We start from the raw sequence: 18,086 nt of genomic DNA, 5'->3' as shown, positions 1-18,086 counted from the left end.
TGAACTATCGATAGCGTTACTTTCGGCCTAACGAAACTTTGTTAACACACTTATGCTTAGGTCAATTTGAATAGGGCGGTATGTATAGGTCATATATATGTCTTTATTAGTGATGTGAAATTGGCCCCTTTTTCTTATTACTAAAAATGTCCAAGGAAGCAAAATAAAGACAAAAGAGATCCTCTATTGTCCTAGATATGAGCCCCCCTAAAACAAACGTGGCATGCCCCTCAAATTGTTAAAAAAATATTATTAAAAAAAATATATTTAACAGTTAAAACTTTTAAACACAATCCCAGTTTAAAATATAAAAAAATGCCAAAAAAAGTGTTTTTTAAATGACTTTTTGGCATACAGGATATGATGTCACTGACATAAGATTGAGGAGGATGCAACTTCATCTTGTCAGTTCACCAGGTCTAAGGTGGTAAAGAAAAATCTGGGCGAAAGAGGTAACGTAATGGAAAATTCGCACTTTTGCAGTGAAATGATTGTTCGTCTGAGTGTTTGCCTGAGAATTAACCTGGCAAAAGAGCATGAAACTTAGCGCTGAACTCTTTCACTAGCGAATTGTCTTCTACACCTGTAAATAGGCGATGTCCCTGCGGATTGTCTTTCTGGCGGATATTCACTAGCGACAACCACTTTCCCCTTTAGTAGATTTTCCCAAATGTGTCTTTGTCTATAGAAAGTCTAAAGAAATTAGCCATGAGTACTCTGACACAAAGGGGAATGAGTGAGCAGCGCACACCAGGGGTTACATTTATTAGATTTACCAAATAGTAGCAGTAAAAATTTGAATGAAGCATCTATAGTGCCCAAGTATTACTCAGCAAGCAAACGCCCTTGCAAAACCATACACAGTTGTAGCATAGCAAATAACAATACTATGAGTTTGTGCCAGCATGGTTTTGTGTGTAATAGATCTTGCTAGACTAACTTAATTCCTTTTTATGAGAAGGTGAGCAGGGACCTTGATTCAGGGATGGCAATGGATGTGATTTACTCAGACTTTGCTAAAGCATTTGATACAGTGCCACACAGAATGTTACTGGTTAAATCACGGAATATTGATCTGGAACATAGTAAATGTACTTTGATAGAGAACTGGCTAAAAGATAGATTACAAAGAGTGGTGGTAAATGGAACATTTTCTAATTGGACCAGTGTTGTTAGTGGAGTACCGCAGGGCTCTGTACTAGGTCCCTTGCTTTTCAACTTGTTCATTAATGACCTGGAGGTGGCCATTGAAAGTACTGGGTTCAAAGGTTCAATGTTGATAAATGCAGGTTATGCACTTTGGAAAAAATAGTATAAATGCAAGTTATATACTAAATGGCAGTGTGTTGGGAGTTTCCTTAAATGAGAAGGATCTTGGGGTTTTTGTAGATTTTGTAGATTTTGTAGAAGTTGTCTAATTCTGGGCAGTGTCATTCTGTGGCCACTAAAGCAAATAAAGTTCAGTCTTGCATAAAAAAGGGCATTAACTCAAGGGATGAAAACATAATTATGCCTCTTTATAGGTCCCTGGTGAGGCCTCATCTGGAGTATGCAGTGCAGTTTTGGACTCCAGTCCTTAAGAGGGATATAAATGAGCTGGAGAGAGTGCAGAGACGAAGTGCAACTAAACTGGTTAGAGGGATGGAAGACTTAAATTATGAGGGGAGACTGTCAAGGTTGGGGTTGTTTTCTCTGGAAAAAAAGGCGCTTGCGAGGGACATGATTACACTTTACAAGTACATTAGAGGACATTATAGACAAATAGCAGGGGACCTTTTTACCCATAAAGTGGATCACTGTACCAGAGGCCACCCCTTCAGACTAGAAGAAAAGAACTTTCATTTGAAGCAACATAGGTGGTTCTTCACAGTGAGGACAGTGAGGTTGTGGAATGCACTGCCGGGTGATGTTGTGATGCTGATTCAGTTAATGACTGTAAAGGGCATGTAAAGGCAAAAAAATAAAATCCCATTTTTACTTTCTTTAATGAAAAAGAAACCAATCTCCAATATACTTTAATTAAAAATGTGTACCATTTTTCTAAGAAACCTGACTGTATGCAGTGAAGTTCTCCCTTCATTTACTGCTGTGGATAGGAATTGTCAGATGTTCCCTAACTGCTCTGCAGGGAAACAATCATAGTTATGAACAGCAGGGGGAGCCCCCGTCTTACTTCCCAGCCATGCAGAACTCAAGCAGCTTTGTTTATGATGATCCCTAAGCAGCTCAGACCACACTGAGCATGTGCACAGTCTTAGTCTTGCAAAGATGTTTAACAAAGTTACAAGATGGTGAGCCCCTGTAGCCAACTTTGAAAGAATAAATTATTTGTTTGATAAGGCTTGTGGTGCAGTAAGTTAATTTTTATATTTAGTATACAAAATACAGCATTTCTAGCCTTATTCTATTTTAGACTTTACATGCCCTTTAAGAATGACTTGGATGATTTCTTGGACAGGCATAATATCAAAGGCTATTGTGATACTAAGCTCTACAGTTAGTATAGATATGGGTATATAGAATTTTTGTGAGGGTATGGAGGGGTGTGTGTATGGATGCTGGGTTTTCATTTGGAGGGGTTGAACCTGATGGACTTTGTCTTTTTTCAACCTGATTTAACTATGTATATTTTTGAGATTTATGTACCACAACATGATGGTGGCAAATCAAAAAGTAGCCCAGGCTGGTAAATTTTTTGAAGAAGAGGAGGAAACCAGCAAATGACTACAATCACTGGGGGTGCCTAACAATTTACCCCCCCCCCCAATTTACTGTTCCATAACTGTAGCTCTATGAGCAATACAACAGAACACACTAATGGAAGGTGTTATGAAGTAGCAGGGACAATCAATGATTCAGCGTTCAGTTCTAGAGAAGGTGCAGCTAATCCTGTTTGACACTTTTGTAATGGGAAATTCCATCAAATAATCCATTAGCCTAAAAGGATGACAGGATTAAACCTCATCAAATTATATATGATCTGATTTAATGGCATTTAATCCAACCTAAACAAGCTACAAATGTGTATGCAATATACATATGTGCCTCAAAACAAAAACCCATGTCAGCCCACAGACCCCGTGTCCCTGCCTGTGAGAAGAAGAGGTTCAGTAGGGAAGAGAGATATAACTCAACGACCTTTTAAATTAAGGGCATATTTGCTAACATGCCTCTAATACAAATGCACAGAAAACTGCAAGCACTGGGGGTAGTAAATTGTATATTATACATGGTATAGGCTTCTCCTCCTATTATGGTTTATGTTTGTAATAAGAGTTTCTGGGAGTAACATACTAATAGCATGATATCTCAAACACTGGATATATATAAATCAGTGTATCTAACAGTAGTTAAACTGGGGCAAAGGACTAGTTTCCTGTAGCTGAAACATCTGGCAACTGCATTTGTATTTGCTTCTGTAGCAATTAAAATGAATGTTGGGATATAAACTGTACAGTATGAGCAGCCACAAAAAAACTGAGATTCTGAACTGTTATTTTTCATCTGTCTACAGAAATAAGGAAACAAGTAATGAAAGTTTCCTTCCTAAAAAGTCCCAATTCTATTAATACATCTAATGATGTATGGTTCACGCAAGGGGAAATTCAAAAGAGATTAGAACATGTAAAGATAAACAAGGGTCCGGGACTGAATGGTATTCATTCATGATGCCAAGAGACTGACAAATTGCTAATGTGGTACCACTATTCAAAAAGGGATCCCGTTCTTAGCCTCAAAACTATAGACCAGTTAGTCTGACATCAGTTGGAGGAAAGCTTTTTGAAGGGGTACTAAGAGATAAAATATTTGACTTAATTGCAAATCACACTACTATGAGTTTCTGCCAGCATGGTTTTATGTGTAACCGATCTTGCCAAACAAATTGAATTGCCTTTAATGGGGAGGTGAGCAGGAACATTGACTCTGCAATGACAATAGATGTAATCTAATTGGTCTTTGCTAAAGCATTTGATACAGTGCCACACAGAACGTTACTGGTTAAATCACGGAATATTGATCTGGAACATAGTAAATGTACTTTGATGGAGAACTGGCTAAAAGATAGACTACAAAGAGTGTTGGTAAATGGAACATTTTCTAATTGGACCAGTGTTGTTAGTGGAGTACCGCAGGGCTCTGTACTAGGTCCCTTGCTTTTCAACTTCTTTATTAATGACCTGGAGGTGGGCATTGAAAGTACTGTTTCTATTTTTGCAGATGATACTAAATTGTGCAGAACTATAGGTTCCATGCAGGATGCTGCCACTTTGCAGAGGGATTTATCTAAGTTGGAAAACTGGCAGCAAACTGGAAAATGTTGATACATTGAGAAGGATCTGGGGATTTTTGTAGATAAAAAGTTTTCTAATTCCTGACGAGGGAAGGGTATAACCCCTCTGAAACATTGATGCAGAGGTGGTTACAATAAAAGCAGTAAGCTCCCTACCTGCAACAAACATGGTGTCTGTGTGACTCTCTTCCAATATTCTACTTGCACTTGATTCACATGTGCTGACCGTCTAGGGAGATCTGCACCACCAGGCAGGAGAGTCATAGGAAAGGTTTATTCTGATATTGGACGAATTCCAGGCAGTGTCATTCTGTGGCCACTAAAGCAAATAAAGTTCTGTCTTGCATAAAAAGGACATTAACTCAATGGATGAAAACATAATTATGCCTCTTTATAGGTCCCTGGTGAGGCCTCATCTGGAGTATGCAGTGCAGTTTTGGACTCCAGTCCTTAAGAGGGATATAAATGAGCTGGAGAGAGTGCAGAGACTAAGTGCAACTAAACTGGTTAGAGGGAAGTACATTAGAAGGCTTTATAGACAGATAGTGGGAGATCTATCCTTTCATCAAATGGATCATCGTACCAGAGGCCTCCCCTTCAAACTAGAAGAAAAGAACTTTCATTTGAAGCAACGTAGGGGGTTCTTTACAGTGATGACAGTGAGGTTGTGGAATGCACTGCCGGGTGATGTTGTGATGCTGATTCTGTTAATGCCTTTAAGAGGGGCTTGGAATGATAATATCCAAGGCTACAGTGATGCTAAAATCAACACAACATGTTTCGGACAGACATGTCCTTCATCAGGTGCTAGTTACATTGTGAATTCACTCAAACCATTTATTAACCCTATACACCAACAAGTTCGTCAGCTCACCCAATTTAGCCAGACGAGCATAATTACATATAAAAACATTATCCAGCAGAATACTGCCACCTAGTGGCCTACTCCAAAAAGTTTGAGCGTGATACTCGTGATTATGCCTCTGGCAATGTCTACACCTGGAAGGATGGGTCCCCGCGGCAGCAACGAGCACACAAGTTTGGACTGCCGGGACGCCGTAGACCACGTGACACAGACCGAGATGGGCGCCATGCTGGATTGCGGATATGGAGTTCGGATGGTAGCGACTCTGACGATTTCTCCTGGAGTGAGACGGGCTATGTGGGAAACCAACGGCAGCATTTTTTTCACAGCCGTGGGAGAGCAGCAGGCGATGGAAGAGGGAGAATACCAGCAGGGGAGCGGAGCATCATAGGAGACGCCGATACAGGCGCAAGCACCCAGCGACGGTCACAGAGGAGGCCTCCACCACGCCAATTTTACCGTTCTTAAACGAGTGAGTACCACCTCTGCAGGTAAATGACATGGACTCTTGTACTGCATCTGATAATGGTTCAAGGGGACTTATTATTAATTCATGGGGGATAAATGATGCATTTAGTTTTAAGTGCTTCCTATAATCTTTTATACTTTGTTCTTATTTTTGATTGAAACCTTTACTTACAGAAAAACTATTGACATGAAATTGGATCGAATATAACTTAAGGGTAGGACTTTGATACTATTTTACTATTACTAACTTATGACTATACTGCTTGAGACTCTGTTATTTTCATATAAATGTGTATGATTACTGAAACTCTTTCATATGATAACTTTTGTACTATTTATTGTAAGTATTTCATATGATAACTTTTGTACTATTTATTGTAACTATTTATGTGAATTTGGTCCTCATTGATACATTGTATATTATTGGTGCTATCTCTCTATGCCTTTTTGGAGTAGGCCACTAGGTGGCAGTATTCTGCTGGATAATGTTTTTAGATGAAATTATGCTCGTCTGGCTAAATTGGATGAGCTGACGAACTTGTTGGTGTATAGGGTTAATAAATGGTTTGAGTAAATTCACAATGTAACTAGCACCTGATGAAGGACATGTCTGTCCGAAACATGTTGTGTTTAAATAAAATACACTGAATCGAATGTGGTTCTCCAGAGTGAACTTTACTTTTTACCTTGGATATATTGTGGCTTGGACGGTGCCACTGACTCTGTTGTGCAGAACCTTGATACATTTGGAGTGAGGGACCACCCGACATTCAATAGAATTACATGCTAAAATCAACAGTTAATATAGATATTGGTATACATAGTTTCAGTGGGTGTGTGTATATATGGGCACTGGGTTTCATTTGGAGGGGTTGGACTTGATGGACTTTGGTCTTTTATCAACCTGACTTAATGTAGAATGTAGGATATTAGAATGGAGGGTGTGAAGTACTGTAGATAATGTATAGTGATGCAAACATGACTGCTCTGCATTTATTTTGGCAGTTGATCAGCCGGAACTTGGCAAGTATCCTCTTGGCAAAAAAAATTGTACATTCTGATGTTCTAGGTAAATTGAAGACTATTCAGTGTAGAAAGTTAACTTGGCAAAAAGATGTGGATATTCGCCAGCGCAGAGAGAATTGTAACCAATGCGATGTTAATTTGCCAAAAATTGTTGTCCATTGGAGATATTGTGGCGACTTTTAAGTTTGGGTGAAAACTGTCCAAATTGTAGATTTCACCTTTTAGTAAAATGCCTCATAGTAAATCAGTTTTGACCTCGGTGACATATGGCAACTCCTTTCTGCCCAGCATCAGCTGCTCTTGGTATTGACACTGGAAAAGTAAACACCTTGTTCAGTATACAATGAATACACAAAGAAGGCCAATTTGAATGTTAAATTTAAGTACAGTATAAATAAGATATTCTCTGCACCTGGTCCATATGATCCTCACTCTCCACAGCAGAGATTGGTAGAACAAACCCTTATAATAACTCACGTGGGCTTTGGCTGCTGCCAGAAGAACACCATTATGTGATTGGCTATGTGTAGCCCCAGCCCCATAATTATTGGAGATATATCAGTTTTGCATCTATTGCTCCAAGATCAGTGAAAAATCAGTGTGCACAAGTTTGAAAAATAAAACACTGATTTTTCACTGATCTTGGAGTGCGGGTCCTTTTGAACTATACACTGGCTCAGAGTGCATACGTTTGGCTCTGTATATATATATATATATATATATATATATATATATATATATATATATATATATATATATATATATATATATATATATATATATATAATCCTCCAATGAAGAAGCCGCACTCACAGGTCTTGTCCAAAAGTATAAACAGTTTATTTAAGAAACTAACGTTATTGCTGCATCTCAGCCTTTGTCAAAGTTACAAATTGCAATATGAACCTCCCTTAAATACCAGGAAGATGGTGCGAAATCCCCGGTTCCCTCCCACTCTGACGTGTTCCCCCTAATCAAGCTAATGTAATACATCCGAACTGAATCCAAAAAGCTGTCACTCAGGCAACCCCAACTGATACATTTACACAGCACATATTAGTTCCTCTCCAGGTCCAGTGACTTTCAATTATGTGTCATTTAGTAATAAAATGTCTCTCCATCAATAAACCGACAACATTGTGTCAATCACCAATAACCCACAGTGTTATTTACCTATCATGCAATGTTTAACAATTTTCTTTTACAGCGTGTTCCTAGGTGGCATATAAGGATATAGAAACAATCAGTGAGCTTACCTCCATTCTAAGTGTCTATACCCCGCAGCAGTATCTATCGTGCCCCTCGTGACTAATATCTGTCATTCCACATGTGTCGATCCTTCTATCGTGTCCCATATGTGTATGTAGTCAGTCACCCGTGCATCGCCTTAATACACTGCAAAGACCAATATCGACAGTCCGTGTTGTGTGCGCACAACTTGTGTGTCAATCAATTTCCTCCGAGGAATTGGATAACGCGCGCCACATATATTGATTGACGCACAAGTTGTGCGCACACAACACGGACTGCCGATATTGGTCTTTGCAGTGTATGGGCAAGCGGGACACGATAGAAGGATCGACTCATGTGGAATGACAGATATTTCGTACTTTGCCATTTTTTGGTGAAACTGTAAACAAAAAAGTCACCAAGACAAATTGTCTCCATAAGAAAAAGTACCCATTGACTTTAATGCATTCGGACAAAAAAGTCGCAGAGACAAAAAAGCTGCCACAAGAAAAATGGCAACTGACTTTAATACGTTTGGAGTGAGAAAAAATTGTTGCACATGTAAAAAAAAATTTGATGCCTATTGACTTTAATATAGTATTTCCGCAGTTTCACAAATTCTTCCGCGAAGTGAAAACAGATTCACGTATCACTAATATGCACCTGACACGAGTACTAGAGCTCTAAGGGGCACAGAATCGAGCTACTTAGTGGCCATTCTTAGGATCAGTCCACACAAGCAGATTCGGGGAGATTTAGTCGCCTCTTCTTCTGGGCAACAATCTCCCCGCGTGTCTTCCTGTATATTAACGTCCGCTATAATGAAAAGTCGCCTACGCTAAAGCACACGCGGCGATTAATTTTCCAAAGTTGCCTGAAGTTGCCTCAAGAGGAAACTATGGGGCAAATTCACTAAGATTCGTAGCGTAACTTCGCCGCACTTCGCCACACTTCGCCAGGCGTAGTTTCGCCAGCGCACCGCAAATTCACTTTAATCAGAAGTTGCGCTCAGGGGTAGCATAAGGTTGCGAAGTTGCGCTAGAGTTGATTCGCTAAGCGAAGCGAAGTTACGCTACATGATGGTTAATTTGCATACGGCACCAAATTCAAATTTCAATGGAGGAATACGTACAATCACTACAAATGCCTGGGAAACCTTCAAAACATCAAATAAAAATGTTTTTTTGCCCTACACATGTGCCCACTGTATAGTTAAGTTGCCATGAGTCAGGAAATGTAGAGGGGAAGGAGGGGAGCCCCAAAATTTTTTCGATCTTTTTCAGCCTATCACCCATAATATAGAAAAATGCTTTTTTTGAAGCAATCCCTATCTATTGCGCTTCGCCTGGTCTGAGGTGGCGAAGGAAGTCTAGCGTAAAAGGTAGCGTTCAGTACAATGCGCGCGTTAGTGAATTTGCGTAGTTACGTCCGTTGCGCAAATTCGCCAGGCGTAAGGGTGCGAAGTAACACTAGCTAATTTACGCCAGTGTTCGTTAGTGAATTTGTGAAGTAACGAAAATGACCAACGCTAGCGAATTGACGCTAGCGTTAGGCGCTTCGGCGCATAGTGAATTTGCCCCTTTGTGCGACTCCGGGAAACAAAGCGCTGCGTGTGCTTTAGAGCAGGCGACTTTTCATCATAGCAGACGGGAAGACACGTGAAGGCAGTTCGGGGAGATTGTTGCCCAGAAGAAGGGGCGATTAGTTGACAGGCGACAAAATCTCCCGAATCTGCTCGTCTGGATTGACCCTTAAAGCACTGGCTTTGCACCTCACACCCTGCTTTGCACTCCATACATGCCCTAAACTAAATCTTAGGAATTAATTCAATAGAATCACTTTTAGCAGGAGAATAGGCGTCATTTACGGGGTGCAAGTGCTAGAAAACTAAGGGGCACACAATCACTTACCAAGCACTTGCTTCCCCCCCAAAGGATGTGCAATTCCTTAACTTTGCATAAAAAAGACACCTACATGCCTACCAACCCTCACCAATACATATCTGGCTAATATTTCTCAGAGAGGAGAATACAGGGTGCACAGTGCCAAAATAATTATGACCGATTTCTGCCTATTTTGCACTTTGCACACTGCGGTCTGTTACATAGTGTGGATACTTGTGTATTAACTATTGGTCCATTATGACCTTACATGTTCATGGTAGATTGCAGTTAGCTTTGGAGTAACTAGTTGTTACTGGGCCCCATAGCAATATCATTTTAGGGCCCCCTAAAGTGCTTAGTAGCAGTCACAGGTTCTGCTTCCCCTATAGTTATGTCTCTGGCAGTTAGTGGCATATTCATCTGAAATAGGGAAGGCGCATTCAACGCGTAGCTGGATCATAAATGCTAAATTATTGAATATACTTTAAAAACATTGTGTATTGCAAAAAGTGGATGAGTTAGTGGCATATTGTCACTAGTAGTGATGGGCGAATAAATTCGTCAGGCGCAAATTCATGGCAAATTTCCGTGTTTCGTTGCCGGCAAATAAATTTGCGAAAATTTGGCAGCGTCAAAAAAAATTTGGACGTGCATCGGAATAGTCACTTGTGTCAAAACTGTCGCGCATTAACATTATTCAGATGCAAGTGACGCAAATTGACGTGAGCGTCAAAATTGATGCAAAATTTTTCGACAAAATGGGACAAATTCGCCCATCACTGGTCACTAGATGTCTTTCTATAGTGCATGTGGGATGCAAGGCTGTTTCAGATAATGGCAAGGTAGAAAGACGAGAACCTTGCCCAAAGGGTCACATTACCAAGGGTAGAAACAAGCCACCCCTGGTAATTCAGAGCCAAATTTGCGGTTTTGTGCCTTGTAGGTAAGAGCGAGGGATGTGGTGTTGGGTGTGGTACTTCAGGCAGAATCAGACTTGGAAATGCTGGTGGTTGGTCAAAGGGAACATTACATCAAACTTGTGCACAAAAATATTTTGTTTTTGTTTTTTTTCTTTAATTGGCTTTTTTATCAACATAAAGGCTAAATGAAAACAGTTAAGTGTAACCAATCATCACATGGTTTTGATCAGCCTAGATGGAAAATTAGGCAAAGTTGCTATGAGCAACTCTAATATTGCACTGTAATGCCTAAGCCAGGGTCAGGGAATCCCTAAAAGGAAGACAAGGCAAACCCTTCAAATGAAAGAGATATTGATGCATGTGTCCCCATATTATTTTTCGGGGAATGTATAAGATCTTTAGCTGAGCTTGCAGGATTTATTTTCCCAGTGCAACAAGATCCCTTTGTGGTTTAGGGCAATAAATACATTGTCTAGAAACACAATTGTTCTTGTGTGCCGGTTTCTCAAGACAAAGCAAAGGATTTGATGGGTGATGAATAATGTCACGAGGTTCAACAAGAATATCTGGTACCATGATGTCACAACAGATCGGGAGCTGAAGTAAGTGAGAAGTAAAGTAAACTTGGGTCAAATGAGTTCAGGGCGGGGGCATTTAGGCTACAGAACTAGGACATGGAAGAACGGGCACTTGCAGACTAGATAGCACTTTATTAAAGGAATAAGGCAAGTTAAACAATGTACATTCCTGATAAAAGAGGCAAAAAAATGGCTGATTGACAAGTTCCCTCTAATTCCTTCTTGGCTTTTTTGTGCACAAAAAAATCGTTTATGTATACATGTATTTTTAAAAACAGTGGTCAGAGTTAAAAAATCTCAGGAGAATGGAAAAAAAAAATCTTTATTTTCCACATATAGGCACCTGCAGGACCCCCTACACGTGTAACATTTATGTAACTTGCATAAAGTCAGGCAAAAAGAATGCTGATTTAGATCCCCATAGATGAGTTACACACAAAGTGGGCCAACACAACTTTGCGGGTTCAAGATATTTTACGAGAATTCCAGGTAGGGGAAATACTGCATTGTTGGCACGGGCATGGTGATTTAAAGTGATACTGACACTAAAAAACTACTTTTTAAAATATGAATGTACATTAAGGGGCACATTTACTTAGCTCGAGTGAAGGATTAGAATAAAAAATACTTCGACCATTGAATTGGCTACTTCGACCTTCGACTACGACTCCGACTTCGAATCGAAGGATTCGAACTAAAAATCGTTCGACTATTCAACCATTCAATAGTCGAAGTACTGTTTCTTTAAAAAAACTTCGACCACCTACTTCGCCACCTAAAACCTAACAAGGTACAATGTTAGCCTATGGGGAAGGAAAATCGTTCGTTCGATGAATTAAAATCCTTCGAATCGTTCGATCGAACGAACGAATTGCGGTAAATCCTTTGATCGAGGGTTAATTAACCCTCGATATTCGACCAATAGTAAATGTGCCCCTAAAAGTTACCTATAGGTTATGTGAACAAACAGGCTAAAAAATGTTGCAACAATTCATTCACAAAATCAAGTTTTAAATCTATTTGCCAACAGGCACTAACGGCAGCTGGAATATTAAGCCTGACTTACAAACTGCTGAATCGGTTGCTTACGGAAGACTTGAAACATAAATATATGCTTAACTGGGAACAGGATCTACCAGAGCCGGGCCAACCCGGCCAGGCACCCTAGGCAACCTGGCGGGCCACGGCGCCGGCTCAGTGCGCCCAAAACTGCGCATGCGCGAAACTGTGCTCCAGCGCGCATGCTCAAAGCATCGCTACAGCGCGCATGCGCAGAAGCACATTTTCATGAAAGTTACACTCGGCAGTCTGGGAGAGACGGGACTGGACACGGGGTAGGCGACAGAGCAGGTACGTGCCTGGCGCCCCCCAGCTTTGCGCCCTAGGCACGTGCCTACTCTGCCTACCCCTTGTTCCGGCCCTGGGATCTACAGACCACAATCTCATCCAAACAATGGTCACAATTCAGTCTGAAAGCAAATCGAGGTAGTACATGTGTATCAAATTCAAATCAATAAAACTCCTACATAGAACCTATTTGGTACCATCTCGACTATATAGGATTTTTATCCATATTGTGACCCTCACTGCTTCAGGGGTTGCCAAGAAAACGCGTCAATGCTTCATATATGGTGGAAGTGGAACTGTATATTGGCCTCTAAGTTTTGGGACTATGTAAAAAACCTCTTATCCAAAATACTGCATACTGAATTCCCTAAGGATCCATTGGTTATGTTTCAAGGGAAAAAACCTAATAGGTTCAACAGCCCACAGATTATCTCAACATATTCTCACAGCTGCAAGACTGGTAATTGCACGCAACTGGAAAAAGGCTACCATAACCCGGTCTATGCACAAAAATCATGGATATAGCGACTAATGAAAAATGACATATATGTTACAAAACGATATGGAAGCCTATGACCAAATGTGGCTCCCCTGGTTAGCATATGAGAATGACCCCCTTTTTTTTCTCAGCACTACATATATGAATCTATTACTAAGGGAATCTTCAAAACAAAAGGACTTGACACTATGCATTAATCCTGTTATGTTTATTCATATGATATTGAGAGAAACCTGGCCGGCCTATTTTACTTTATCTAATTATATTTTATACCATTTTATCTTACTTTAATGCATCCTATTGTATTTTAATTTATGCTATGTTATGTATTGCACAAATTATATCAGAAAGATATTTGTCCCAAGGATTTTTTTAGTAAAATAAATTATTAATTAATAGTCACATTAAAAAATTTTTGGTGTAATGTGACTATTAATAAATAATTTATTTTTACTAAAAAAAAGCCTTGGGACATATATCTTTCTGATATAATTTGTGTATTGTGACTGCCTTTGGAACTGGGGCATGTCCCTCTGGCTTGGATAGTGAGTTAAAGAAATCAGCCATGTGGATTTCCAACTATTAAATGATTTATGTCTACATGCTTGACAAGTTTAAGCAAGTTTATTTGATATGATTTGAAAATCAATAAAACATTTCAAAGTTACCTATAGGTCATGTTGATTGTTTTGTGCTGAGAGTTTTTTTTTTGTAAGTAATTGTTAGTTAAAGTTTCTAAACCTGACTGTTTTGCCAACCTGACTGTCCCATCTCAGCCTGTCAGTTAGAGATTCTAATGCTAACGGACTCCTGCTGCACAAATATGGCAGCTCCCTCATACAGGAACATGGGGCATCAGACAGGTAGGGGCACATTTACTTAGCTCGAGTGAAGGAATAGAATAAAAAATACTTCGAATTTCTAATGTTTTTTTTGGCTACTTCGACCATTGAATTAGCTACTTCGACCTTCGACTACGACTTTGAAACAAACTATTCAAACTAAAAATAGTTCGACCATTCGATAGTCGAAGTACTGTCTCTTTAAAAAAAACTTCGACCACCTACTTCGCCACCTAAAACCTACCGGGGTGCAATGTTAGGGTCCCCATAGGCTTTCTAACAAATTTCTGATCGAAGGAAAATCGTTCGATCAATGGATTAAAATCCTTCGAATCGTTCGATTCGAAGGATTTAATCGTTCGATTGAACGATTTTTCCTACGATCGTTCAAGTACTGTCTCTTTAAAAAAAACTTCGACCACCTACTTCGCCACCTAAAACCTACCGAGGTACAATGTTAGCCTATGGGGAAGGAAAATTGTTCGTTCGATGAATTAAAATCCTTCGAATCGTTCGATCGAACGAACGAATAGCGGTAAATCCTTCGATGGATTTTACTTTGACGGTCGAATATCGAGGGTTAATTAACCCTCGATATTCGACCCTAAGTAAATGTGCCCCCTTATGTAAAAGCATCCTGCAAATACTTTATGGCAAAGTTATAAGTAGCTTTAAAAGGCAATATTGTGACAGATGTAAAAAAGAGCTTAATTTCTGGTGTCAGTATCTCTTTACATTAAGCACTTTGCCTGCTTTCTGTCTTTCAAAAAAAACACCAGTTGTATCCTGCTTTATGGCTGCTGTAAGCGCAAAATGTTGTCAGCGGTCCTAGCTCCAAACAACATCGAAGTCTATCTCCATGAAGGTACCATCATTTTTTAATAAAGGCCTCTCTCCTTTCTTATTTCTGTAAAGGGCATAACCATATTGGAAACAGTATAAGCGCTAAAATCAGCAATATTGAGGATGGACCAGGACATGTGACTTTACATGAAAGCTTCATTTGCAAATAGCTGACTGTACAAATATACAGAAGCTTTATGAACTACATTAACTGAAGGTAAATAATGATCCTTTGTCCTTTTAATTCACTGAACTTCATTTCTGTAATGACTTCATTTTAGGCTGGGTATTTCTAACGCTTTTCATTGACCTGTTGCTATTTACTTATTAAGATTATAAAGATCACTATGTGCCATGGCCCACACACGGCGGACAATTCATTGCAATAGGAACAGGTTGTGCAGACTCATGTGCTCTTTCTCTCTGTGCTTGTAATCCTGCACCCAGCTATACAAATCAGGGATAGCGTGTTTGCATTGGTGTGATGAGGTAGTGTAGGATGTCCGAGAGAGATGGTGAAACCCTAGCCATGGGAGATGCACATATACACAAACATAAACTTGAAAAAAATCAGGAAACTCAACAGACTTTCTAGAAATAGAAAATCATTTGCCTAGAAGCCACAGCTGTCAGCCTTAGCGTGAAACTGATTGAGCGCATTTTGTTCCTTCAGGCTACGTGTTTAATAACAGTGACACAACGGAAGCTTTCGCAAGATACATGCCTAAAAATATCATCTGCTCAGTCCAGTTCCCTTTTCTAAATATTTGTTTGCACAGCTCCTATAAAACTTCCATTGAAAAGGAAGAAGCACTTGAGTAAATAATGGCTACATCATAACATATACGTCTACATATGTGTTGCATGTCAGTCTGGAGGAAGTCTGGACTGATTTAACTTACAGACCTTAAACCCAAATATTCTTGCTAATATTTAATTATTTCCATCATTCTCTACCGTGGAACATAGACCTAAAGAGAGCCTCTCTTGCTAATCACTCTACATCCCGTGTGGGATTTCACCCAGCAAAGGGAAATACAGACCCCCTTCAGTTAAAGGGGTGCTTCACCTGTTTAGTATGTTATAGAGTGGCCAATTCTAAGCAACTTTTCAATGGTCTTCATTATTTATTTTAATTGTTTTTTTTAATTATTTGCCTTCTTCTGACTCTTTCCAGCTTTCAATTGGTGTGGTGGAGGGGGTCACTGACAAAATGTCTAGAGGTTTAACTGTTTTACCAATATTTATTTAATTTCTATATGAATTAGGGCCTCACGGGGCCCCTATACCTCATGGGCCCCCTGCAGCTGCATGTTCTGCTTCCTCTGTAGTTACACCCCATGACTTCTGTATAAGGAGCAAATATCTGTAGTGCCAACCTGGTATATATATATATATATATATATATATATATATATATATATATATATATATATATATATATATATATATATATATATTCCTCTTTAAAGGGATTCTGTCATGATTTTTATGGTGTAGTTTTTAATTCTAAGTTACGCTGCAAATAATTCATTCTACCATGTAACATTTAATTCCTAACCCGACAAGTGTATTTGTTTTAGTTGTAATATTGGTGTGTAGGCAGCCATCTCAGGTCATGTGCTGTCTGAAAGAGTTAATGCTGCACATTAACTGCTTTCTGTTTACCTTCCCATTATTCTGCTGATTGACTGCTGGGGGGGATAAGGGAGGGGTTAATATCACTCCAACTTGCAGTGCAGCAGTAAAGAGTGACTGAAGCACAAGTCACATGACTGGGGGCACCTGGGAAATGGACAATATGTCTAGCTCCATATCAGATTTCAAAATTAAATATAATAAAATCTGTTTGCTCTTTTGAAAAATGGATTTCAATGCAGAATTCTGCTGGAGCAGCACTATTAACTGATGCATTTTGAAAAAAATGTTTTCCCATGACAGTAATTAAAGGAGAACTAAAGCCTAACTAAAGAAGTAGCTAAACATTTTTGTAATTTATGTTTTGTGGTTCTGTACCAGCCCAAGGCACCCACAGCCCTTTAGCAGGGAAGATCTGTGTCTCCAAAGATACCCCAGTAGCTCCCCATCTTCTTTTCTGCTGATTCACTGCACATGCTCTGTGCTGCTGTCACTTACTGATCTTAGGGGCCCACTCACAATATACAGTACACATAGAATAGAAATGTATTAGTAATTAATACAGATAATTACTTCATGGCAGCACAGAAACCAGTGCAATTAGCATCAGAATTTAATAATCAGCCCTGTAGCATCAGCTTATATGCCCCTAACGTTTTACTTACCCCTCCGTGCAGATTCAGGCATCGGAGTTCATGGGCGCAATCTTCTTCTCTTCGGAAATCTTCGGAATGAGACCGGCATGTAAGTGCATGTGCAGTTGGAGCAATTTTCTGTTTTGCGACAACTGCACATGCGCCAAAACTCACGAAAATTGACAAAATGCCGGTCTCATTAAGAAGACTACTGAGGCGGCTGAAGGTGGCGCAGTTAACTCTGATGCCTGAATCTGCACAGAGGGGTAAGTAAAACGCTAGGGGCATTTGCGCAGGGTAACACTTAGGCTGGGGGAGGAGAGAGGGGGGTCTATGTAGGGTAGGGGGGTAGGGTTTTTTAAATCTAGGGTTGAATTCTCCTTTAAGAGGATATGATGGGGACAAAGCTTCCTGATACAAGGAACAGGGCAAAAGAACAAGTAACCAACAGAATTTGCTGAGGATAAAGAGAGATGTGAACTTGCATCACAACAGCAATTAGCACAGATGAGAACAAAGCTGAAGCTAAAGCTACATAGGCCCATGTGATTATTGAAAAAGGGTGAGACTCTTAGAAATATCCTGGGTGCAAAACCTACAGTAATCCCCATTACAGGAGAAGAAAAGCTTAAAATATGTTATTATTGATACAGAGGCCCGGCATTGTCATTACAATGATTCCATGTATAAGTTCAGTTACACCCTTGATTATCTTAAGAACATCACGTGTACATCCCGGGGGCTCTCTCTTCCATCTTTTGCAGGAGCTGCCTGTTGATGATACACGGGACTCATGGATACTGTACCGTACAATTCAGCTATTGCCATTTTGGAAGAAAGCTCCAAATTAAGGGAAGGGCATCTCCCATAGACTCCATTTTAAAAAATGAATTAACATTTTTTTTTAAAAAAAAAGATTTCCTTTTACTCTGCAACAATAAAACAGTACCTTATACTTGATCCCAACTAAGATATAATTATTCCTTATTGGAGGCAAAACAATCCTATTGGGTTTATTTAA

This window comes from Xenopus laevis, chromosome 7S (assembly GCF_017654675.1).
Source record: "Xenopus laevis strain J_2021 chromosome 7S, Xenopus_laevis_v10.1, whole genome shotgun sequence".
In the NCBI taxonomy this organism is placed as follows: Eukaryota; Metazoa; Chordata; class Amphibia; order Anura; family Pipidae; genus Xenopus; species Xenopus laevis.
The sequence above is the reverse complement of the archived record's forward strand: the minus strand, read 5'-3'. Positions refer to the sequence as shown.